General features: G+C 39.5%; 1 protein-coding gene across 2 annotated transcripts in view; it reads right to left on the bottom strand.

Annotated features, from left to right (window-relative positions):
- PIK3CA (phosphatidylinositol-4,5-bisphosphate 3-kinase catalytic subunit alpha) overlaps window positions 1-25013 on the bottom strand; it is a 94746-nt gene extending 69733 nt beyond the window's left edge. The window contains exon 1 of one of the 2 annotated variants that reach the window (XM_039478819.2): window positions 24572-25013. The gene's annotated coding sequence lies outside the window, so the exon portion shown is untranslated. Of the gene's footprint in view, window positions 1-24176; window positions 24337-24571 lie in introns of those variants that run through there. The other variant, XM_039478820.2, reaches the window with a different exon arrangement.

The following is a 25013-nucleotide window of genomic DNA, read 5'->3' as shown; positions in this document are numbered from 1 at the left end:
TGATCATTTTTGATAAAGGTTTACTGAACTTTAAAGAACCAGCTTTTGGTTTCCTTTATTTCTATTCTGATTTATTACTCCTGTTCTTCTACTTACTTTGGGTATACTTTACTCTTTTATAGCTTAAGATAGTAGCTAAGATAATTAATTTTATAACATTCTTCCTTTCTGACATAAGCATTTAAAGCCAAACATTTCTTTCTTAGCACTGCTTGAAATCTACATATCAAGTATTTTCTTATATTTTGTGTTCATTTTTACTCAGTTAAAAGTATTTTCTATTTTATCCAGTGAATTGCTTTTTTACCCATGGGTTACTCAGAAATGTATTCATGTCAACATATTTGGGGATTTTCTGTATTTTTTGCCATTACTCATTTTTAATTCCTTTGTAGTTGCAAAACATACCACATAATTTAAATTCTTTCATATTAAAACATTTTATTTTTGGGGGCCAGTATAATACTCAACCTAATGTTTCCAATACACTTTAGAAGAATATGTTTTCTACTAGTGCTGAGTAGAGTATTCTATAGTAATGTCAATTAGATTGAGTTGGCTGAATGCCTTATTCATGTCTTTTGCATTCTGTTTTCTCTTTACTTACTCTATCAACTGTTGAGGGAAGAGTATTAAATCTCCAATTCTTATTGGTAGCGCGTGCCTGTAATCCCAGCTACTCAGGAGGCTGAGGCAGGAGAACTGCCTGAACCCAGGAGGCGGAGGTTGCAGTGAGCCGAGATCGCGCCATTGCACTCCAGCCTGGGTAACAACAGCGAAACTCCGTCTCATAAAAAAAAAAAAAAAAAAGAAAGAGGAGGAGACCACATGCTAGAAATGGTGGAACTAACCAGTGGTCAAATAACACAAACAAATCATTAAGAAAAAGCAATACTAAGATAAACTTTAATCACAGAAAGTAATATGCCCAAACTTGCAGATGAAATCTGTTCCAAAGTAAAAAGTATTCAGGAAAAATAATACAACAGGTTCTAAGCAACGGATGAAGACCTGAGGAGTCTGGCAGCGCTAATTAATTGTTAAATGCCATTTCTATGGTTTTCACAATAGAAAAAAAAAGTAACTGTAAACTTCAGAGGAAAACAAACAATGTATAACATCATGCGTAAAATGAAGCAAAAGAGCTCACTTTTGAGCAGTATGTGGAATATATGAAAAGGTAAACCATATGCTCTCTTTGCACAGTTCATGATGTTGGACACGGATTCAAAGAAAGAAACCTAACTGTAGCACTACTTGTCTGTAGAGTGAAAGATTTCTATATAATCATATTGAGGTAAACACTACTACATTCAACTATTAAAATCTATCTACAGTTAAAACATAGGAGGATTTAAATATGGTACAGGGCAGAATGCAAATGTTATCAATACCTGACAATATAAAAAGTAATGATCTCTATAACATTTTGTGGAAGGGGAAAGACCTGAAAGGAAGAATGGCACCTATTATCATTGTCTAACATAGTGAGGAATCAGGAATACTAGTGGAAGTTCACTTGGTAGAAAATGAAGATATGAGTAGAAACATAATAAAAATTATCTTTCTTAAAAGTAGAACGATAATAACAAAATACTTTCTTAAAAGTGGAAAGATAATAACAAAAGCTAAAGAAATGGAGAATAAAAGGATGGTGAGACGCTGATTAAACATGGTAACAAAATTAAGAAACAGTATCAGAAATGTTCAAAAATTGAATTAGAATGCTCAAATTTAATAATCTTCAAGTCCAGTAGCCATTAACAGAAGCAATTCTTCCATTTCTCAAATGCTCCTATTATTTACTAAGGCTTGTATATATTTCAGCTTAATATTGGGGAGGGTTATTACAGATATTTGGTTTTTAGAAAAATCTTCTGAGGCACTGAGTAACTCATTTTGGAAATCCTGTAAGACATAACAGTTTTTAAGTGTTTAATATATTTCAAAGTGTGGTGCCCTAATTTCCATTTTCTTGGTTTCAGTTCCAGAAACATTGGCAGAAAAAGTAAAAAGCTGACAGCTGGGTATAAGATATTACAAGATGACTCTAATTATCTAAAATGTTTCTTTTGAAAGAACAGTTGCTACTAAATATTTCATTGCTAACATTTGGTTTAAACCGTGGCTACACGTATCCTATGGCATACTGGATCTGAATTTTGCAGCTGGTCGTTGATTTCCATCAACGCCTTAAGAGTGAAGTCTACGGTAAGGCTAAGCACATCTAAACTTTGGAAACTGAAACCCATTTGAATACCTACACATATAAAACTGTTTGCCTTAATTGTTGCAGAATAAAATGTTTCATACATAAATATCGGCTCAATTTAATTAAATATTTGTAGACATCTCATGAGGCACTATAACATGCTTTGGGCAAGAGGAACAAATAAGCATTACAAAGAGGAGTAAAGAAGGTTAGATGTGAAAGTGAGAGACAAACGGCTGAATACCCAACAATCTGTTCCTACCCTAGAGGAAGAGGCATTATTTTATTTTATTTTTATTAAGTGTGAATGTGATATAAAAGTTTGTTAAAACACCTTTACCAATAACATGATAAAACATAAACTAATATGTGAGCTGTATGGGTAGAAAATGGAGGGGGTAATTTTACAGTTATTCTCTATCTTTTCTGTAAAGACCAAACCCAGAAAAGCAGCCAGATTTCTTAAATGTAAGTCTTGAGTCTACACTTATAACTGGGTAACTATAAGCAAATATTTAATTTCTCAAGACATATTTTTCCTCACTGAAAATGGGACTAATTACTCCTTGCCTTCTTTACTGGATTGTTAATGATTTGACGAGTATTTACTATGCAATTATTTTGTGCCAGGCTTTCACTATAGGATAAATAAAAGATCTAAAATATGGCATCCCCGACCTCAAGTCGTTAATGGTCTAGTGAGGAAGGTATGTAAATAAGCGTAATTTAGTATACATGCATTGTAATAAATAGAGGCTATGGAAATACAAAGGAGAGAAAGACTGTCTAGGAGAGTGAGTCTGGGAATACTTCACACAGATTACATATAAACTGAAGATAGTGCACCAAGATCAACAAGTTACTGGGTAGAAGCCAGAGCAAAAAAGGCGCTAAGCCAAAGAACAGCATGAACACAGTAACAGGGGTCCAAAAAGGCCTATTGGGCAGTGCAGAGTGATGAGGTGCTCATGAGAGAAAATGAGCACAGAGAAGTAGTCAGATGCCAAACTGAGAATTACAGTAAATTCATGAGACTGCATGCTATCCCAAGATCTGTGTTCTTCAACATCTTGTCCTGGGATCCCATGCATAAGGAGCGTAAGAGGGAAGGCTTATTAAAATTCCGTTTCAGGCTCGGCACAGTGGCTCCTGCCTGTGATCCTAACACTCTGGGAGGTGGAGGTGGGAGAACTACTTAAAGCCCAGAAGTTCAAGGCTGCAGTGAGTTATGATCAACCACTGCACTCCAGTCTGGGTGACACAGTAAGACTGTTTCAAAAAATAAAAATAAAATTTGAGTTCACAGTACTATGGATCCACTGAACCAAAATGTCTAAGGTCTGGATAATCTGCATATTAACAAGTTCTCTAGGTGATCTTTTTTTTTTTTTTTTGAGACAGTCTCACTCTGTTGCCACGCCAGAGTGCAGTAGCATGATCTCTGCTTACTGCAACCTTTGCCTCAGTCTCCCAAGTAGCTGAGATTACAGGTGTGCGCCACCATGCCCAGGTAATTTTTCTATTTTTAGTAGAGATGGGGTTTCAGCATGTTGGTCAGGCTGGTATCAAACTCCTGACCTTGTGATCTGCCTGACTTGGTCTCCCAAAGTGCTGGGATTACAGGCATGAGCCACCACACCAGCCCCCTAGATGATCTTACACAACCCAAGTTTGAGAAGCATTAACATAGGTCATAAGGAATTACTAAGCTTTAAGCAGATCAATTTCATACTTTAGGGTGATTATCTTAATAGCAGTGTGAAAGCAGTCTTAATCTCTCCCCATCTCTTCCATACAATGTGTTTATAATAGCACATACACACACATAATTGTGCTATTTACCTGATAATTTTTACAGCAGTGTAGAAAGTAAAAGAAGACAGTAGAAAAGTAGAAGGACAGATAGTGATACTAAAGTGAAATGGGAAAGGAATAAATGAACGCAGTGATTATGAGAAAAGATGGGGCTAAAATCCAGAGACATTTCTAAGAAAGAAATGGTAATCAGCTGTATTTGGCAGGTCAGAAAGGACAGAATCAAGGTTAGCAGAAATTTCTTTTTTATTGAGACGGAGTTTCATTCTTGTCGCCCAGGCTGGAGTGCAGTGGTGCAATCTTGGCTCACTGCAACCTCTGCCTCCTGGGTTCAAGCAATTCTCCTGCTTCAACCTCCTGAGTAGCTGGGATTACAGGTGCCCACCACCAGGCCCGGCTAATTTTGTATTTTTAGTAGAGACGGGGTTTTGCCATGTTGGTCAGGCAGGTCTTGAACTCCTGACCTCAGGTGATCCTCTTGCCTTGGCCTCCCAAAATGCTGGAATTACAGGTGTGAACCATCGTGCCTGGTTAGCAGAAATTTCTAACTTAGGCAAGTAATGATGTTATTAAATTAGAACAAAAAAGGAACTCATAAAACAGAGATGTGAAAACATTCTGAAAACAAAATCTAAGTGTAAGGTATTAATCAGTTTCCTTTCTAGAGTGCTTCCCACACTTTTCCTTTTAACTTAGATCAGGATTATATTCATATTTCTTTCCATGTAAATGTAACCCATGTTTATTAAAGAAATTTATTCACTTGAGCACTGATTGAAATGTCTATTAGGGGCCTGGGGCTATGCTCTGTAATACTGGAAATACAGTGGTGCACAGATGAATGATGAAACCAAAAGAAAACATACTAAGACACCATATTAGCATCTATTATGTATTCTCTTATAGCTTTTTTGTCTATGCGTATGTTTGGTTTATTTCTTTGTTTGCCATAGTTTTGTATACTTGTACTCATATAGAAGACATAAATTTGTATCTTTTTTATTATAAAAACATTTCTGCAAATTACCGTAAACTCTTCATAAACACATTTTCTATGACAACCTATTTCCACGGGAGATGTAAAACAGTTTACTTGTTAAATACATAAGTTGTGGTAAATTATTATATCTAATGCTGCAAAGAGAATTATTGGGTCAAATGGCATGTGAATTTTAAAGGCATGCAAATTGTTCATTTGCTTTCCAAAAGGGTTAAACCAATTTAGACTGCCAATGGAAATAAATGGATAATCACATTTGATGGCACCCGCATCCGCAAAAATATCACTAAAAAAATACCTTTGCTAACTCACAAAGTAAAAAAATCACATCACTACATCTTAAAATTTCACTTCTTCAATTACCTATCAGTGAAAAACATTTCCCTTACGCTTGTACCTGTATTTCCTCTTTAGTAAATGAGCCCAACTTCTCAAATTCTTTGCTTATTCAACCATATGGGTCTTGGTGCTTTTGAAAGTATTTGTAATAAAAATTTAAAGACAAACATCTGTCTATTGAATTTTTGCAGAACTCTAATCCTGGTCTGTACGTCTTTTAATTTGTTCACTTGCATGGGGGTTTGGGGGAAAGGAGGTGAGATAAAGAGTTTTTTAAAAAAATTTTTTAAAGAGATGGAGTCTTGCTAGCAGACTGCATTTGAACTCCTGGGCTCGAGCAGTCTTCCTGCCTCAGTCTCCTGAGCAGCTTGGACTACAGGGGTGCGCTGCTATGCCCCAATATTTCATTTGAGAGTCAAACGAATGATCTTTTCCCTTTTGAGTCCTTATAATTCTTGAAGGTTTGAAAAGTATTTCCCCATTCATATAAATACCTTTTAAAACAACACTAAGCATAACAATATTTACTATTTTTTTAACTAAGTCCTCAACTTACCTAGACATTATTTTGGTATGTAAGATGAAATAAAGATTCAAATACTGTTTTCCTAAGTATTTAATACTCTCAAAACCATGAATTAAGTCTTCCTTTTTCTCCTAATTTCCTTTATCATATTTAGAGTGTTTCTGGGATCTCTATTCCCTTTTACTAATTTTACTATCAATGCTTATGCCAGTATTCAACTATTTTATTGATGTTAATTGTATGTTTTGATATCTAATAAGTTACAGGGTTCATTCTCTGTCCTTCATTTTCCACTTAAAAGATACCTCACTTTTATCTGTTTATAGTTTCTCAAACAAAATTTAAAACTACCTTGCTAATTTCTCAAACACATTTTTTACAAAAAAAGACAATTAGGCTAACCTATAATTTAAGGAGAGAAACGGGTATCTGTAGTTGTTGGACTTCCCATTCACGAACATGATATTCCTTTCTCCATACCTTCCAACATCTCAGTTGATTTTTAGGTTTCTTCACATGGGCTGATTTATAATTTTATATTTTCTGTTACTGTTCTAAACTTTTTCCCTATTTTCTAAACAATTACTGCTATCACAAGGAAGAACTACTGATTTTTAAATATTTGCCTTACATCTATTTACTCTGCCATTCTTATTCATTCTACTAATTTCTCAGTTGACTCATAGTTTTCCTAGGAATGAATTCCTACCATACCAGGCTGAGTATGATATTATGTCTAACTTAGGCATGTAAGGCCACCTCTTTGGGAGGCCGAGGTCGGTGGATTACTCAAGCCCAGGTGTTCATGACCAGCCTGGGCAACATGGCGAAACCCCATCTCTACCAAAAATATGACAAATTAGTTGGGTGTGGCAGAGTGTGACTGTGATCCCAGCTACTCAGGGGGCTGAAGTGGAAGGATCGCTTGAGGCCAGCAGGTGGAGGCTGCACTGAGCTGTGACTGTGTCACTGCACTTCCCACCTGGGTAATCCCAGCACCCTGGGAGGCCAAAGTAGGAGGATTGCTTGAGCCCGTGAGTTTGAGACCAGCCTTGGTAACAGAGTAAAATCGTATACCTACAAAAAAATTAAATAATTTAGCTGGGCATGGTGGTGTGTGCCTATAGTCCCAGCTGCATGGTAGATGCTGAGGCTGAAGTGAGCTGTGATGGGGTCACCGTACTCCAGCCTGGGCACCAGATAGAGACCGTGTCAAAGCAAAAACAAAATCCAAAAATAGGAACTGTGCAGCTTTTTTCAGTATTTGTTCTGCTTCTAAATCATCTTACTGCACTGGCGCAAACAAACTTTAAGAATACAGAACCCGGCTGGGCACGGTGGCTCAAGCCTGTAATCCCAGCGCCTTGGGAGGCGGAGGCAGGTGGATCACGAGGTCAAGAGATCGAGACCATCCTGGTCAACATGGTGAAACCCCGTCTCTACTAAAAATACAAAACATTAGCTGGGCATGGTGGCGCGTGCCTGTAATCCCAGCTACTCAGAAGGCTGAGGCAGGAGAATTGCCTGAACCCAGGAGGCGGAGGTTGCAGTGAGCCGAGATCGCGCCATTGCACTCCAGCCTGGGTAACAAGAGTGAAACTCCGTCTCAAAAAAAAAAAAAAAAAAAAGAATACAGAACCCAAAACAACAACTCTAAATATAAGAGCAAAATTAATTCAACAGTATGTTATGTGTATAATTTCTACAAGTAGAAGTTACCCTTAAAATGCAAAGATGGCTTAATATGACAAGAAACTATCACCTGTGCATGTGTATTCTCTGATACACGTGTGTACATATACACATAAACCCACACCATTTTAAATACATGCATTTTATATATTGCATCTATAACTGTTTTAGATTGCTGCATGTTTTATACAGAGATAAAATATGTATTTCTGTACAAGGTGTTATATAAAAACTACATATATTGTACTTTATGAGTAATTAAAGAGTTTTTCAAGGAAAATGTTGACTCTGTACAACCACAGGCTATGTTTGTGTTGTTTACCATTATATGCCCAGGGTCTACCACACTGTCAATTATAGGGTATACTGAATAAACAGAAAATAAAGTTTAATCGCTCATGTTTAATACTTATTTTTTAAAATATTAATATACATATGGTAATTATATTTTCTCAGCCCAAATCTTGAAGGCACTTTTAAAAAATCTGTTTCATTCCCCAGATGAATTACTTGAGTCATATTAGAACAATATGGAAGTAGAACATGTGAAATTACAACCATCTCACAACATCTGGTCCTGTGACCACTGAACTTCCTGTTATTTATTTATTTTTTATTTTATTATTATTTTTGCAACAGAGTCTCATTTTGTCACACAGGCTGGAGTGCAGTGGCATGATCTCAGCTCACTGCAACCTCTGTCTCCCAGGTTCAAGTGATTCTCCTGCCTCAGCCTCCTGAGTAGCTGGGATTACAGGCATGTGCCACCATGCCCAGCTAATTTTTTTGTATTTTTAGTAGAGATGGGATTTCACCATGTTGGCATGGCTGGTCTCAAACTCCTGACCTCAAGCCATCTGCCCACCTTGGCCTCCCACTGTCCTGGGATTACAGGTGTGAGCCACCAGGCCCAGCAAGTCCTATTATTTACATTTCTTTCTCCTATCTGTTCTTTGTATGTCTCTGGATTTGCTAAAGGAAATTCAGTGATGCTAGGGAGAATTTATTTTATAAAAACACTGAGTAGGTTTGTTACCCTCTTTGCCTAGAGATAAGATAGAAAATGTAAAGACGGTGATAAATCTATGTGCTACTTTCACCTCCTTATGGAATCATCATTCCCTTTGCGCAAACACCCAGTTTTGTGGAGAAGCAGCACTTTCCCTAAGGCCTTGCAATCAGAAGTATACCCTGAGCCTCCTGTGCCCATTCTTGCTAGTTGGCCAGAAGACACTGCCAAGGAGACTTATCTGTCTTACACTGGGGAAGAAGGGAAGGTCTGATGCAATGAAATGGGACATCTGCTTATAATTCTAGACCCGAACCACAAGAGTAATTTACCTACTCACTACGTGACACTGAGCAACCTTACTCATGATTCGTGAGCCTGAAAAGTGGGTACTAAATAGCTACTGACCGAAAGGGTATTTCTAAGGTGCCATGTTCTATAAAGAAGCATTCGCAAACAAACATAGCGTGTGATTGTAAAGAATCGACATTTTCCTTGAAAAATCTCAAGTCATCCATTAAGTACAATGGTTTCTGTGCACCACATTGTACAAAACTGTACAAAGAGAACACGTGACCGTTTGTTGTCGCCGTATCTGCAGGCCACACTGGAGACCAACACAATTGCCTGGCAAGCCCGAATGGCAGTTTCTCTTTCAGCACAGGATCAAACTCCTGTTTCTCTGGCTGAGCACTACAGGCTGGGTACTGGAGGCCATGCTGTACGAACAGTACATCCACACTCAACACAGCAAAATGTATGTACCTAGACCGAGACGCTGACCAGCTGAAGGGATGGCAAATTCTTACCTGGAAGCACACGTCTACTCTGAAGCAGAAGCTCAGCGGTGAGATGTAACTGATGATATTTACATTAGTTCCATGCTGCATCACAGTGTTTTAGTCACCTGTGGACTACGTAGACAACAGTGGTCCCATGAGATGAATGGAGCTGGAAAACTCTCATCATCCAGTGATGCCACAGCTGTCCTAACACTGCAGCACAACTGCTTTACTTTTTAAAAAACACAATGTTGCCTAAGGGTGTAGTGTTCATCAAGTCTACAGCAGTCTGTAGTAATGTCCTAGGCCTTCACACTCACTCACCACTCACTCACCGACTCTCCCAGAGTAACTTCTAGTCCTACAAGCTTCATTTGTGGTAAGTGCTTTATACATGCATACCATCTTTAAAATCTTTGAGACCGTATTTCACTTTACCTTGTCTAAGTTTAGATATATTTACATATACAAAGACCATTGTGTTACATTCGCCTATGGTATTCAGTATAGCAACATGCTGTACAGCCCAGATAGCCTAGGTGTTTAGTAAACTATACCATCTAGGTTTGTGTAAGTATACTCTGTGATGTTTGCACAATGATGAAATCGTCTAGTGATGCATTTCTCAGAACACACTGCCATTGTAAAGCTACACATGCCTGTATTGTTTTTGTCATGTTTTTATGTTTGACTGAGTAGGTACAGTTGATTTCATGTAAAATAAATAAAATGATATTCCACTGTACTAATTAGATGTGGGAGTTCAGTTTCCTAATCCTGGAAATGAAGTGATAACATGTATATCAAAGTGCTACCATGAGGATGAAGTCAGGGGCAGGGGGCAGCATAAACAAAGTCCGTAATGTTTCCCCTCCTACTTATGGTACTAAAGTTTGGGTTTGTGGGAATTCAAAATATACACATTTGTGTGTACACTTAGAAAAATCAAGAAAATTCCTTCCACAGGTTTCAACTATAATTCTTGATGATGTCATTTAAAAATAAGTAATTGATTATTGACTTCAATGCCTTAATTCGTCATAATCCCATAGTATGAAAACAAACTCTCATCTTTATTTATTTGAGACAGAGTCTCGCTCTTGTTACCCAGGCTGGAGTGCAATGGCGCAATCTCGGCTCACCACAACCTCCGCCTCCTGGGTTCAAGCAATTCTCCTGCCTCAGCCTCCTGAGTAGCTGGGATTATAGGCATGTGCCACCATGACCAGCTAATTTTTTTTTTTGTATTTTTAGTAGAGACGGGGTTTCACCTTATTGACCAGGATGGTCTCGATCTCTTGACTTCGTGATCCACCTGCCTCGGCCTCACAAAGTCCTGGGATTACAGGCTTGAGCCATCGCGCCCGGCTGAAAACAAACTCTTAGTCAACACCAGGGTAATCCAGTGTCATGTAATTTTTTCACTGCATATATCACCCCCTAAGAGACTAAATTTATGCAGTTTTTTTTTTTTTTTTTTTTGAGACGGAGTCTCGCTCTTGTTACCCAGGCTGGAGTGCAATGGCGCGATCTCGGCTCACCGCAACCTCCGCCTCCTGGGTTCAGACAATTCTGCTGCCTCAGCCTCCTGAGTGGCTGGGATTATAGGCACGCACCACCATGCCGAGCTAATTTTTTGTATTTTTTTTTAGTAGAGACGGGGTTTCACCATGTTGACCAGGTTGGTCTCGATCTCTCGACCTCGTGATCCACCCGCCTCGGCCTCCCAAAGTGCTGGGATTACAGGCTTGAGCCACCGCGCCCGGCTAATTTATGCAGTTTTACATGTACAAAAAAGCTTGGAGGCATGCTTAATAAAAATCATTCTTTAAAAGCACATAACAATGGAAACAATTACAACAAAACTCACAGATAATTTCTGAACGAATCTCCATACAGATTAACAACAATATATGCAGTTTTTAAAAGTGTGTAGATTTTACTATTATCCTGGTATATGAGAAATATAGACCATGGGATCATCAACTTTAGAAAAGTAAGTTACCTTGCATGACCATCAAGAGCAGTCTAGCCAAAACTGCTAAAAAGCAAGAAGAAAACACAAACATATATATATTTTCCACAAACTTAAATATGAGTCAATAGTCTCTTTTATATAAAGCGGTAACAACAGTACTAAAACCAGGTAGATGATACCACAGAAACTTGTATCAGTGGCACCAGATAGCTATTTGGTAATTAAAGACAAAGACTTAGAGATTGAAACTGATGGAAATAATTAAAACACATGGTTTCTTTCCTTATTTTTTACAAAAATGACTTGTAAAGTTTACACATGTTCATTGAGTCTCCCTAGGTAACAAACAGAACGATATACAAAACAGTTAAAGAGTACATTCAATAAAGACTTCACAGTGAGTAGAATGGACAAACAAGATACAAGCAGCCTGAAAACAGGATGTGAGAATTCTTTAAAAGCCTTGTAACCTAAGGACTATATGACAACATGGCACAACTATTGTCTTTAGTGCAAGAAAAAAAGACAAGGAAAGGAAATATCTACTAGCACAGAACAAATATGGCTTCAACAGCGGAGTGCTATGAAGATAAGTGCTGGGAATTCAAAGACTCCAGGAATGGACAGGGAAAATCAATCCACAGGAAGCACAGACTAGATGTGAAAAATGTACATTCACTTATTTAATACCTTCTGTGCATTAATTGCTTATTCCTATTCAACTAAATGTCCATATGCTAACTTCTCTCAGGATTAGGTATGAAATAGCATTCAGATTCCTAGAACTAAAATGAAATTTAAAGTTTTAGCAAATAAAAAGCAGGCAGTATGATAAAGAACTGAAAACTACACTAAACTTGTTTGAAGGCAACCTTATTGGTCACTACCCAGAAATTGGATACACTAGTAACTTCTTGGAAGGGACAGGATTCAATTCACTTCATGTTAAAGCCCCCAAATAAACGGATGAATACAAACGGTTCTTACTCTCAAGGAGTTCACAGATACTTACTGAGTGCTTACTATGTATATGGCACATTATTATTCATTTAATCCCCATTATAATATTGTGATGTAGGTAGTTATTATCCCTCATTTACAAATGAAGAAATTTGTATTACCTAGAGAATATTTAACAGGTTAAATAACTTGCCCAAAGTTACAAAACTAGTAATCTTGATAGTTTGCCTCCAGAGAACATGCTCTTAACCATTATGAGATATATCTAGGAAAAGGAAAGAAAAATTTAAAAAGTGTAAGTGTACTGACCACATTTTGTGGATTTTCTAAGACTATCCTGACTGCAAATACTGCATATCATTGTCAGATTATGTGCCTCAATTTTGATTGGTTTAAAAAAAAATTAGTTTTAGAGTAGACAAACATGTCTGATATTTACCCTAAACAAACAAAAAAGACCACAGCATGATACATTAGCTGTGCTATGGCAGTTACACATTGGTAGATTCACTCAAAATGATTTTGAGGAACTCTGGAGTCTCATAATCACTAAGAAATGTGAAAGCTGGTCATTTCTAGTGAAGGAAAAAACAAGTCTCCACACTGTAAAATTACTAATGTAGTAAACTGTTTTGAGTTTTACTACTACTGTTATTATCAAGACAAGTATAGAAACTGCTTTGAAAAAGTCATGTTCAACTTTTACAACTGGTATATAGTTAGAAAAAAAGAATATGAACATCACTTTCATAAATACCATAAGATGCTGCCTATCATGGTTTCAATTGTAAATTACAGTAGCCATTAGATTTTAAGGAAAGCTTCATAAGGCATATAACTTTAACACGATGTTAATATGCACTGATACTTATTTGTATAAAAGTTAGGGTTCCAAAATGTAATTATTTCCTTTCCCTGCTGTCATGTATGGCTTCATTTCAGATTGGAGTTTATAAGTAGTGTCTAATTTCAATATTTTTCCCATACATGTTCCCATTAATCCTGCTTTGAATTTGGTGACATATTCCATAAATCTATATTCACAAAACAGTGGCTGACTTAGCAAAAAATTCCAAGGATTTTAGCTTGCCAAAGACGTTAACCTCCTAAGAAAAAAAATACAGTTCAGTCACTGTGGGGCCAAAAGCAGTCAGTTGTTTTGAAATACAACACAATACTTTCAGGCCTAGACCTGCAATAAGTCCATCATGAAAAAGAACTTGGAAAAGCAAGATCTCTCAAAGAACAACAAGCCACAGTAATGTGCTTAGCTTGCTGAAAAATGAGTACATCCTCAAAATAACTCTAAATAATATCTCATTACCTGAGCATTTCAGGTTAAAGAATATTCAAAAGTTGAAGGTAATTTGAACATTAACAGAAACAATAAATCAATAGCATAAACATCATTGCTTTCTGATCAAGGACAATAATTTCTGTCATCTTTTCACATTTGTGTGCACCACTGAGGACAGACCTAGAACAAAAGAGGCTTACCATGCCTACAGATTTATGTTTCTAAGATTAGAACACATTTTCTCAAAACCATCTAGAGGGATGAGTTACCAAGGGAAATTATGGAACATACTTTCCTAGAAGTCTTTAACAAGTAAGGATGATGGCCAGTAGCTATTAAGGGTGCTGTGACAAGTCTGCTGGCCTTTATAACACCGGCAACTGGTGTGCAGTACATGACCTACTCTCAGTATCTGGCAGTCATTTAATTGTTCCCAGTGCCAGTAACCAAAATGACAACACCTGTAGCAACTTATTCTCCAAAGTCACTGATGGTTTCAGAAAGGGGGGAGAAATCCTTCCACTCCATTCTTTTCCAATGGCAGCTTTTCTCTGCCACAGAATTCCAAACAATGGCCTTTAAAATACGTGTAAATTTATAAAAAGGCAGGCAAAATGATCTTAGCTTCTGAAAATACAACAAACTGAGATACACTGTCTTCCCTCCAGGGAGTGATTTACTTACTCTTCCCTGAAATAAAAAATAAACTTTAACATACTAGGAATCTCAGAATTTTGGGAATTGCAAAGAACCTTAGAAATCTTGCAGGTGAAGAAACAGGCTCTGAAAGGCCAAGACCTTAGGCCAAACAGCTAGTTAACAGATGAATGTAGAAACCGTGTTTTCGGATTCGTGATCTAATGTTTTTTTCCACAGCACACAGCCTGTCTGTAACCTATCAATCTTTGCCAAAATGTCTCCAAATAGCAATAGAAATAGGCAACTAGTTAATAAGTTATAGAAAAGTGTTTCTTATATACAGGTATCCCTTGGTATTGATGGGAGATTGGGGTCTAGGACCTCTGTGGATACCAAAATCCATAAGTGCTCAGTCCCTTATATAAAAAGGTGTAGTAGATGCATTTAACACACTACTGTATATTTTATGTCATCTCCAGATTACTTACAATACCTAATATGATGTAAATGTTATGTAAATAGTTGTTCTGTTTTCTTTAGGGAATAACCAAAAAACATCTATCCATGTTTAGTACAAAAATACCTATCCTTTTCCCTAATAGTTTCAGTCCGCAGTAAGTGTAACCAACCCATGGAGGCAAAACCCACGAATACAGAGGGCCAATTCTGTGCTCAGTACATGATCAACTAAGACAGGCACACAGCTATTTACCTCCTTTTTAGATCAAGTGTATGGCTCCTCTCTGACAGAAATATAAGAAAGTATTTTTATTTCTAAATATGATTCTATTTCACAAAGATCAGTGCTTACTGATCATCTACATATGGGCACTACACTATGTGTTGAGGATACAACAATGGACACAATATGGTCTCCTCCTGTTAAAAAATGTATGCCTGGCCGGGCGCGGTGGCTCAAGCCTGTAATCCCAGCACTTTGGGAGGCCGAGGCGGGTGGATCACGAGGTCAAGAGATCGAGACCATCCTGGTCAACAAGGTGAAACCCTGTCTCTACTAAAAATGCAAAAAGTTAGCTGGGCATGGTGGTGCGTGCCTGTAATCCCAGCTACTCAGGAGGCTGAGACAGGAGAATTGCCTGAACCCAGGAGGTAGAGGTTGTGGTGAGCTGAGATCGCGCCATTGCACTCCAGCAGACTGGGTAACAAGAGCGAAACTCCGTCTCAAAAAAAAAGAAAAACAAAAACAAAAACAAAAAAAGTATGCCTAAAGTCCTCTTCATAATATTGCCTTATATTTCTGTTGTACTTACAAGACACATTTGTCCACTGAGCCTTGCCAACTCCTGGTGAGTTAGGAGAGTTATGATCAGAGCAAAATCATTCTATCTCTGTACAGTTTTTTTTTTTTTTCACACCACGACACTGATTTCCTTGGCTTCTACTACACGAATTCTTAAAATCTGAAGTGTATCTACAAGCATACTATATAAAAATTCTTACAGATTTTTAAAAATCCCTTATTTATTTCAATGGCAATGCTAGCCAACATATAGACCCTTTTGTAACAATCACAATAATATATAAAAGTTGCTAAAACAAAACCTCTTATAAATGAGTACAATTTAGATAAATTATCAAGCTAACTGCCAAAGTGATACATAAGAAATGAGTAATTGTCTGCTACAAAGAGAATAAAACATCTAGCAATACAACTAACAAGGGATGTGAGGACCTCTTCAAGGAGAACTACAAACCACTGCTCAAGGAAATAAGAGACACAAACAAATGGAAAAACATTCCATGCTCATGGATGGGAAGAATCAATATCGTAAAAATGGCCATACTGCCCAAAGAAATTTACAGATTCAATGCTATCCTCATTAAGCTACCATTGATGTTCTTCACAAAATTGGAAAAAAACTACTTTAAATTTCACAGAGAACCAAAAAAGAGCCCACACAGCCAAGACAACCCCAAGCAAAAAGAACAAAGCTGGAGGCATCATGCTACCTGACTTCAAACTATACTACAAGACTACAGTAACCAAAACAGCATGGTACTAGTACCAAAACAAAGATATAGACCAGTGGAACAGAACAGAGTCCTCAGAAATAACGCCACACCTCTAAAGCCATCTGATCTTTGACAAACCTGAAAAAAACAAGCAATGGGGAAAGGATTCCCTATTTAATAAACGGTGTTGGGAAAACAGACTAGCCACTTGCAGAAAGCTGAAACTGGATCCTTTCCTTACACCTTATCCAAAAATTAACTCGAGTTGGATTAAAGATTCAAAGATAAGGCCTAACACCATAAAAACCCTAGACCCTAGAAGAAAACCTAGTCGATATCATTCAGGACACAGGCATGTGTAAAGACTTTATGACCAAAACACCAAAAGCAATGTTAACAAAAGCCAAAATAGACTAATGGGATCTAATCAAACTTACGAGTTCTGCACAGCAAAAGAAACTATCATTAGAGTGAACCAGCAACCAACAGAATGGGAGAATATTTTTGCAATCTACCCATCTGACAAAGGGCTAATATCCAGAATCTACAAAGAAACAAATTTACAAGAAAAAAACAACCTGATCAAAAAGTGGGCTAAGGCTATGAGCAGGCACTTCTCAAAAGGAGACATTTATGCAGCCCACAAACATATGAAAAAAAGCTCATCGTCAGTGATCATTAGAGAAATGCAAATCAAAACCACAATGAGAAACCATCTCATGCTGGTTAGAATGGTGATCATTAAAAAGTCAGGAGACAACAGATGCTGGAGAGGATGTGGAGAAACAGGAAAGCTTTTACATTGTTGGTGGGAGTGTGTAAATTAGTTCCAACCATTATCAAAGACAGTGTGGCAATTCCTCAAGGATCTAGAAATAGAAATACCATTTGACTCAGCAATCCCATTACTGGGTATGTACCCAAAGGATTATAAATCATTCTATTATAAAGACACATGCTCATGTATGTTTATTGTGGCACTGCTCACAATAGCAAAGACCTGAACCAACCAAATGCCCATCAATGATAAACTGGATAAAGAACATGTGGCACATATACACCATGGAATACTATGCAGCCATAAAAACGGATGAGTTCATGTCCTTTGAAAGGACACGGAGGAAGCTGGAAAACATCATTCTCAGCAAAGTAACCCAAGAACAGAAAATCAAACACCACATGTTCTCACTCATAAGTGGGTGTTGAACAATGAGAACACATTGACACAGGGAGGGGAACATCACACACCAGGGCCTGTCAGCGGGGTGGGGGGGTCTAGTGGAGGGATAGAAGGTGGATGGAGGGCCAGGGGAGGGATAGCATTAGGAGAAATACCTAATGTAGATGACGGGGTCATGGATGCAGAAAACCACCATGGCACATGTATACCTATATAACAACCTACACGTTCTGCACATGTGCCCCAGAACTTCAAGTATTTATATTAAAAAAATTACTAACCATCAGAAACTGAAAAATATAATAATTTATCTTCTTTAAAAATAGAAATGAGTAATTGTTAGGCCAAATATATAACATTATGCTTCTGTTAAATATAAATTAAAAATGATAATTAGTACATATACATTTTTCCTAGTTTTATGCAACTTGCAATTATTTAAATTATCTCATTAATTATATGTTAATTAGCAAGCAACACATTCCTACTGTATCAATACAGAAAATGACACAAAAATGTGTTATATGGGGATGGAAGGCAGCAAACCACACTGCCAAGTGTGTACCTATGCAACAATCTTGCATGTTCATCACATGTACCCCAAAACCTAAAATGCAATAAAAAAAAAATGTGTTATAATATGCCCCCCATCATACACATATATGAAGCAGCAGTCCCAAGGAGAACCCATCATATACATACACAAAGTAGCAGCTCAAAGGGGGAACCCACCATATACATACACAAACTAGCAGTCCGAGGGAGAATCCACCATACATATATACAAAGCAGCAGTCCACAGGGGAACCCACCATATACATATACATATGCAAAGTAGCAGTCTGAAGGGGAATTCACTACATATATATAAAAAGCCACAGTCTGAAGGGGAACTCTCTATATACACATACAAAGTAGCAGTCTAAGGGAGAATCCACCACATACATATACAAAGTTGCATCCCAAAGGGGAACCCACCATATACACATAAAAAGTAGCAGTCCAAAGGAGTCTCCACCATATACATATACTAAGTCACAATCCAAAGGATACTCCATCATATACATACACAAAGTAACAGCCTGAAGGGGAATTCACCACATACACATACCAAGTAGCAGTCCAAGGGAGAATCTACCATATACATACACAAAGTAGCAGTCAGAAGGGGAATTCACCACATACACATATCAAGTAGCAGTCCAAAGGGAAACCCACTATATACATACAAAAAGTAGCAGTTCAAGGGAGACTCTACCATATACATACCCAAAGTAGCAGTCCAAAGTGCGAATTCACCACATACATACACAAAGTAGCAGTCCCAAGGGGAATTTAGTCCCTTAGGCCAGCGGTCCTCAACCTTTTTGGCACTGGGGATCAGGTTCATGGAAGACAATTTTTTCATAGATTGGGGGAGTGTGGGGGCAGGGATGGTTTCAGATGAAACTGTTCCACCTCAGATCATCAGGGATTAGATTCTCATTAGGAGCAGGCAACCTACATCCCTTGCACGTGAAGTTCACAACAGGGTTTGCACTCCTATGAGAATCTAATGCTGCTGCCGATGAGACAGGAGGTGGAGCTCAGGTGGTAACGCTGGCCCCACTGCTCACCTCCTGCTCTGCAGTCCGGTTCCTAACAGGCCTGCAACAGGTACTGGTCTGTTGGTCAGGGCGTTGGGGACCCCTGCTTCCAGCATCTAGACCACAGCTAATACATATTAGAAGCAGCTTCACCTTAAGAACTATGTGAAGAAAAAGATAGCTCTAAGCCACCACTTTCATTACAAATTTACCAACTTTTTATTGGAGTAATTTAACTTGAAACTCCCTACACTGTATAGGTAGAGAGGGAAAGAATACCTAAAAAGACCTTAACCAGGATCAACTGATTCATATAATAAAGGATTAAACGTGAATAAGGTATATAGTGATACAATATTCACAGTACATCCAAAAGCTGAATAATCTTTTTGAATGATGAAAATGTCTAGCCTTGAAGTTGAATCCTCAGACTTCAACTATATATTGCCTCATATTTCTCTTTTATATCCTAAAACTTTGGTTTCCCCTTTCCAGTTTTTAATTTTTATTACAGGATTTCTTCCAAATAAGTTACTTACAAAATTCACTCTCACACAAACTTAAAGGAAAACTCAAGCAAGCAAATTTGATTCATACAAAAATAAGACTGGTAACAAGAAACTTCTGCAAAGCAATGTTGCAAGTTGAGTATCCCTTATCTGAAATGCTTCAGGTTTTGGATTCTGGAATATAAATATAAATAATGAGATACACTGGGGACCCAAGTCTAAACACAAAATTTATTTATGTTTCATATACACCTTATACACACAGGATGAAGGTAATGTAATATAATATGTTAAATAATTGTATGCATGAAACCAAGTTTGTGTACCTGGAGCCACCAGACAGCAAAGGTGTCAGGTGTAGAATTTTCCACTCATGGCTGTATGTTGGCACTCAAGAAGTTTTAAGATTTTGGAGCATATACAATTTGATTTTCAGATTAGGGATGTCCAACCTGTATTACATTCTGGGTAAGTTTGCTTTCAATATTACCAAATAAATAAAGGTGATATACTAACACTATATAAAATTTTAAAATATGGTTTCCAAGTAAAGTATCAACAACTTGTCTGCTGATATCTATAACTGCTAATCTGACACTGAAAACATTATTTGTGCCTCTCTTCTGTAATTAGTCCTGCTCAGAAGACCAATTTTTCCTATATTTCTTCTATCGCCTGAAAATTACTAAATTATGGTTCCCGAATGTTAAGGTTTGGTGAACAGAGATTTCACCAAAACCTTTAGATTTTCTTTTATAAATCATCCTTAATTTTAATTTGTCCCTTTCTTTTAGAATGATGAAGTCTGATTTTACTTATCTTTGGAGACAGTGTAAGGTCATCAGTTTAGACTCTACCCTCCCCCGTCTTATCACATGTGTCTGAAGAGCTTGGCACTTGCTATCCTCTCTTGGTTGAAACTTCCAGGCATAATTATTTTCCACCCACCTGGGTGTCTGACAGTGGAATGGGGTTCTGAGAAACTGAAACCAAATGTCACAGTGTTTTTTGGTCCCTAATCACACCTGCAGTACTAACAGTCAGCAGAGTGGAAAACAGGATTTATTACATAAACTGTGTCCTTCTGTTATCTCGGATAAGTCCACTCATGAGATCTAACACCTCCTAAGGAGAAAGGAAATGAACATTTATTAAGCACCTGATCCAGGTCAAGAACTCTCTTGGATCTACATTATCTCATTTAATCCAACAACTCTATTGAATAGTAATTACCCCCATTATAGATAAGAAAAATCTGTGCAAAGTAATCCTGCCAGTAAGTTTAAGAACTACGTTTTCAACCATGGTGCCTCAGATTCCAGAGCCAATATTGTTAATGCTCATTGAATTTTAAGGCTAGATCACAAAGAACCATGTACGGCACCTCATTCAATCCCTCTATGTTACAGATGACACCCAAAGTGATTGAGACTTGCCCAAATGTTTGTGGTGAAATGGGTAAGAATCCCAGTCTCCTGATTTTCAGTGCAGTACTATATATGATAATAATCTTTATTTTTGCATGCATATGTATGTTATATAGAGTCAACTCTATATAACATCTCAACTGTCCCCAAATAAAATTCTTACATGCAGCAATTTCAGGGCTGTACCTTTTTAGTAACCAAAAATATTAAATGAAATTGGCAAGAATAAAAACTGGTGCTTATGAATTACTACATGTTGTAAACAAGTCTGTCTCTACTGCACTTATCTGTTCAGTCAAGTGCTGTAATGTACAGGCTACTATGTTTGGCAATAAGGACACTGCTGTACAGTAGATAAGTCAGGAGTCCCTATTCTCATGGAATTTACATCCTGGAGGAAGAGATGAACAAGTAAATAGGCAATTATAATGCAGTGAGGTTGGTGCTATGGGAAAGGCAAGTAGGGATACCTAACCCAGACTAGACTTTTGAAAGGAGTTTATGGGAAAGATGAGTAGGAGTCAACTGGTTAAGGACAGAGAATGGAGTGTGCCAATGACTCAGAAAGTACAAACTGTATTTGCACCAGAGAGTACAGAAAGACCAAGGGAGCTGTAGGAGCAGGGAGGAGAAAGAAACCCAGAGAAAGAAGCCATACAGGTCCTTGACAGCCAGGGTCTAACACTCGTTTCTATTAGAATTTCCTGGTGAACTTCAAAACAAACAAACAAAACACAGATAACTGGGATCCATTTCAGACTAATTAAATCAGAAATCTCTGGGGGTGAGACCAGAGTATTTTTAAAAAGCTCCCTAGATTATTCTAATGTGTGGCCAGGATTGAAAACCACTGTTTATGCTGTAAAAGAAATTAATAAACATTTATGATAGCAAATATGGGAAAAGGAGATCTTCAGTAATTAAGCCTCCTTGGGAACTAATGTCTTCAGTTCTATTAAAAAAAACATGCTGGAGAAGATTAGATGCAGCGTAATACAGTGAAAGGGTCAGAAGACGTTGGTTTTGTCAATGAGTCTGTCACCTGCCAACTGACTTCAGATTAGATATCATTTCTTAGGGATAGTAATACCACCCTGTCTATGGCGCTGTTAATACAGCTCAAGGTAAGTAATACTTATGAAAAACTATTTGATAACTGTGCTAATGAAATGTAAACCATTATATTGTAAGATATACTTCTAAGGTTGAATAATTTTTAAAATTGTAAATATTTGAGGCCGGGCGCGGTGGCTCACGCCTGTAATCCCAGTACTTTGGGAGGCGGGTGGGTCACGAGGTCAAGAGATCAAGACCATCCTGGTCAACATGGTGAAACCCCGTCTCTACTACAAACACAAAAAATTAGCTGGGCATGGTGGCGCGTGCCTGTAATCCCAGGCAGAATTGCCTGAACCCAGGAGGCGGAGGTTGCGGTGAGCCGAGATCACGCCATTGCACTCCAGCCTGGGTAACAAGAGCGAAACTCCGTCTCAAAAAAAAAAAAAAAAAAAAAAAAAGATTGTAAATATTTTCACTGGAGATGAAATATTTTATAATGCTTAAGAAGCACACTTCATTTAAAGAATCACCTCTACCTTGGAATTCAAGATATAAATTGATAAGGTAGAGAACTGATCCCTTTAATGCTACTGTAGCTGCTCAAGAGATCAAATGGGATAAAGTTACCCTCTCTTCAAATAAACAGATCAACAAAGCAAGTGCCCTTTAAACGGTAATCGTAACTGTTTAAAAATCTTTATTCAGTAATGGGCGCTTATAAGAAGTGGCACGCAAAGTAAACTGGTTTAGAAAAAGTTATTACAATCTACTTTATGTCATATGTTATTCATAAGTTTAGTTTTTTTGGTTTTGCTTTTTAAGAGGATACTGATTTGGGATGGAGAGGATCTTATCCTGACAGGAAGGAAGCTCTGCCTCCAGAAGGGCTGTTCCACGCAGACCAGGCAAAGCCACTGCACTTTTACAGTCTCCCTTTAAACACAGCAAGCCCCGTGACAATTTACACTTCCATGAAGCCATTTTTCAGTTCAAGTACAATATATTTGTATTTAGTGACATCTCTTTAATGCTATAACCAGATTAATTTTTTTTAACTTAGGTAAATAAAACACTATTCTACATTTACAGGTGCTCCATTTTTAATTCTTTAAAACTAACAGGAATGTCTTTAAATTTTTATGCTCACAGAAATCATACAACATCAAGTTAATACTCATTTACTTTCTTATTTCCCCCATGATGCTATTATTACGATATGCTGTTATTTTTTTCAGTCACCTACTTTGTGAATTTAATAGGAAATATTTTGAAAAAGCACAAGGAACTTTTGAAAAAAGTTATGAAGTTTTATTTTGTTCCAAAATGTGAGATGAAAAAACCTAAGCAAAACACCACCACCAACACGAGCGCGCGCGCGCGCACACACACACAGACACACACCCCCCTCTTCAGATAATTTTGGCTGATGACACTGCAGAACGGTTAATCTGATAATTAAAATCTTCCAGAACATGTGATGTTTAGATGGAGTTCTATGCTGTTAACCAGACTTCAGTACTTCAGATTAAAAAAAAAAACAAACCTTAAAACCTGAATAGACACGTTAAATTGTTAGACTGTAGTTGCTTTGAGAGCTCATTAATATAAACACAAAGTGTTTAGATTTATCCAAACTAACTTAGCAACACGGTATTTTGAGTATTTTCTTAAAACACGCAGTCCAGCACATAAACCAATTTTGTACGGTGCAATGTAAGCAAATACCCAGAAAAATCCAGTTTCTAAGCAGGACAACACCGGACCAATACTGTCCTCGGCGGTTCGCAAGCCGTGGAAGCGGCCCCCGGAGCTAGCCTGGAATCCGCCTCCCCAAGCATTCCACGGGTTCTCCCGGCCACGCAAACTACGGCTCCAGACAGCGCTCCGCAGACCCGGGTCCCGCACGTGCACAAAGGCGCAGCGCCGGAGCGAGGACGCCCCGCCAGCACCGATCTCCACCCCACTCCGCCGGAGAGCGCGCAGGCCGCGTTCCAGAAAGCCCCTCCCGCCGCGCGCCCTCTTCCCCTCGCTCCCCGGTGCCAGCAGCCTCCTCCATCCCTGACAGCGTTCGGTTCCCACGTCTGGGGACGCGGCTGGCCACCGTCACGACCCCCTCGGCGCCCTGCACCAACCCCCGGAGCCGCGGTCAGAAGCGCCGCGGCCGAGCGGCCCCGTTCCGGGCCCGGCCCTACCTTCCCGGCCGCTGGGAGCCGCGAGCAGGCGCCGCTCGGGAAGCGCACTCGGCGGGGACGGCCGCGCGGGCCGCGGTCTCGGTCTATGAATGAAGCCGCAGCGCCGGCCTCGGCCGCCAGGAAAAAACAAGCTCGGCGGGCGGCGGGAGGGGGCCGGGCCGGGGCCGGCGGGCGGGGGTCTCCGGGCTGACAGCCCCTCCGCGGCGGCCCCGGGCGCGCTTCCCCGCCTCGGCCGCGGCCCAGGAGGAGCGGAAGGGGCGCCGGAGCGCGGCCGCCGGGGAGGCGAGAGGAGAGGCGCGCCCTCCCCGCGCACGGAAGCCCGGGGCCGGCGGGGGAGCCCGGTAGACCCGCAGCCCGCCCGCCCCGCCCGCCCGGCCGGTCCGCGCTCTACTCACGCTCGCGGCTGCTCCAGGCTCCGCGGCTCACAGCGCATCGGGTCCCGGCCCCGCGGGCGGCGGCGGCGCCGAGGGAGAGGAGCGCGGGCGGCTCGGCCCCGGCCTCCCGGCCCCTGCCCGCCGCCGCTCCGGAGCTGCCCGGCCGGGCCCGAGCCCTTCCTCGCGGGCGGCCCCGGCCCCGGTCCCCGCGGCCGCGGCGGCAGCAGCCCGAGAGCTCAGCGGCCGCGGCGGCGGCACCGGAACTGCCGCGGTCTCCTCCGCGCTCCCTCTCCTCGCCGGCCCCCGCCGCGCGCCCCCGCCCCCGACTCCGTTCTCCGTCGTCCCTGGTTTTTTTTTTTCCTTTTGTTTCCAGAATAAACTTTATTGGTCTCTTTTTCCGCTCACATCGTGTAAACAAACAACGAGCTCGTCCCCACCCCCTCGCCTCCCCCCTCCTCCGGCA

The sequence above is a fragment of the Saimiri boliviensis genome, chromosome 8 (genome assembly GCF_048565385.1).
Source record: "Saimiri boliviensis isolate mSaiBol1 chromosome 8, mSaiBol1.pri, whole genome shotgun sequence".
Taxonomy (NCBI): Eukaryota; Metazoa; Chordata; class Mammalia; order Primates; family Cebidae; genus Saimiri; species Saimiri boliviensis.
Note: the sequence above shows the minus strand (reverse complement) of the source record. Positions and strands in the feature narration are given on the sequence as shown.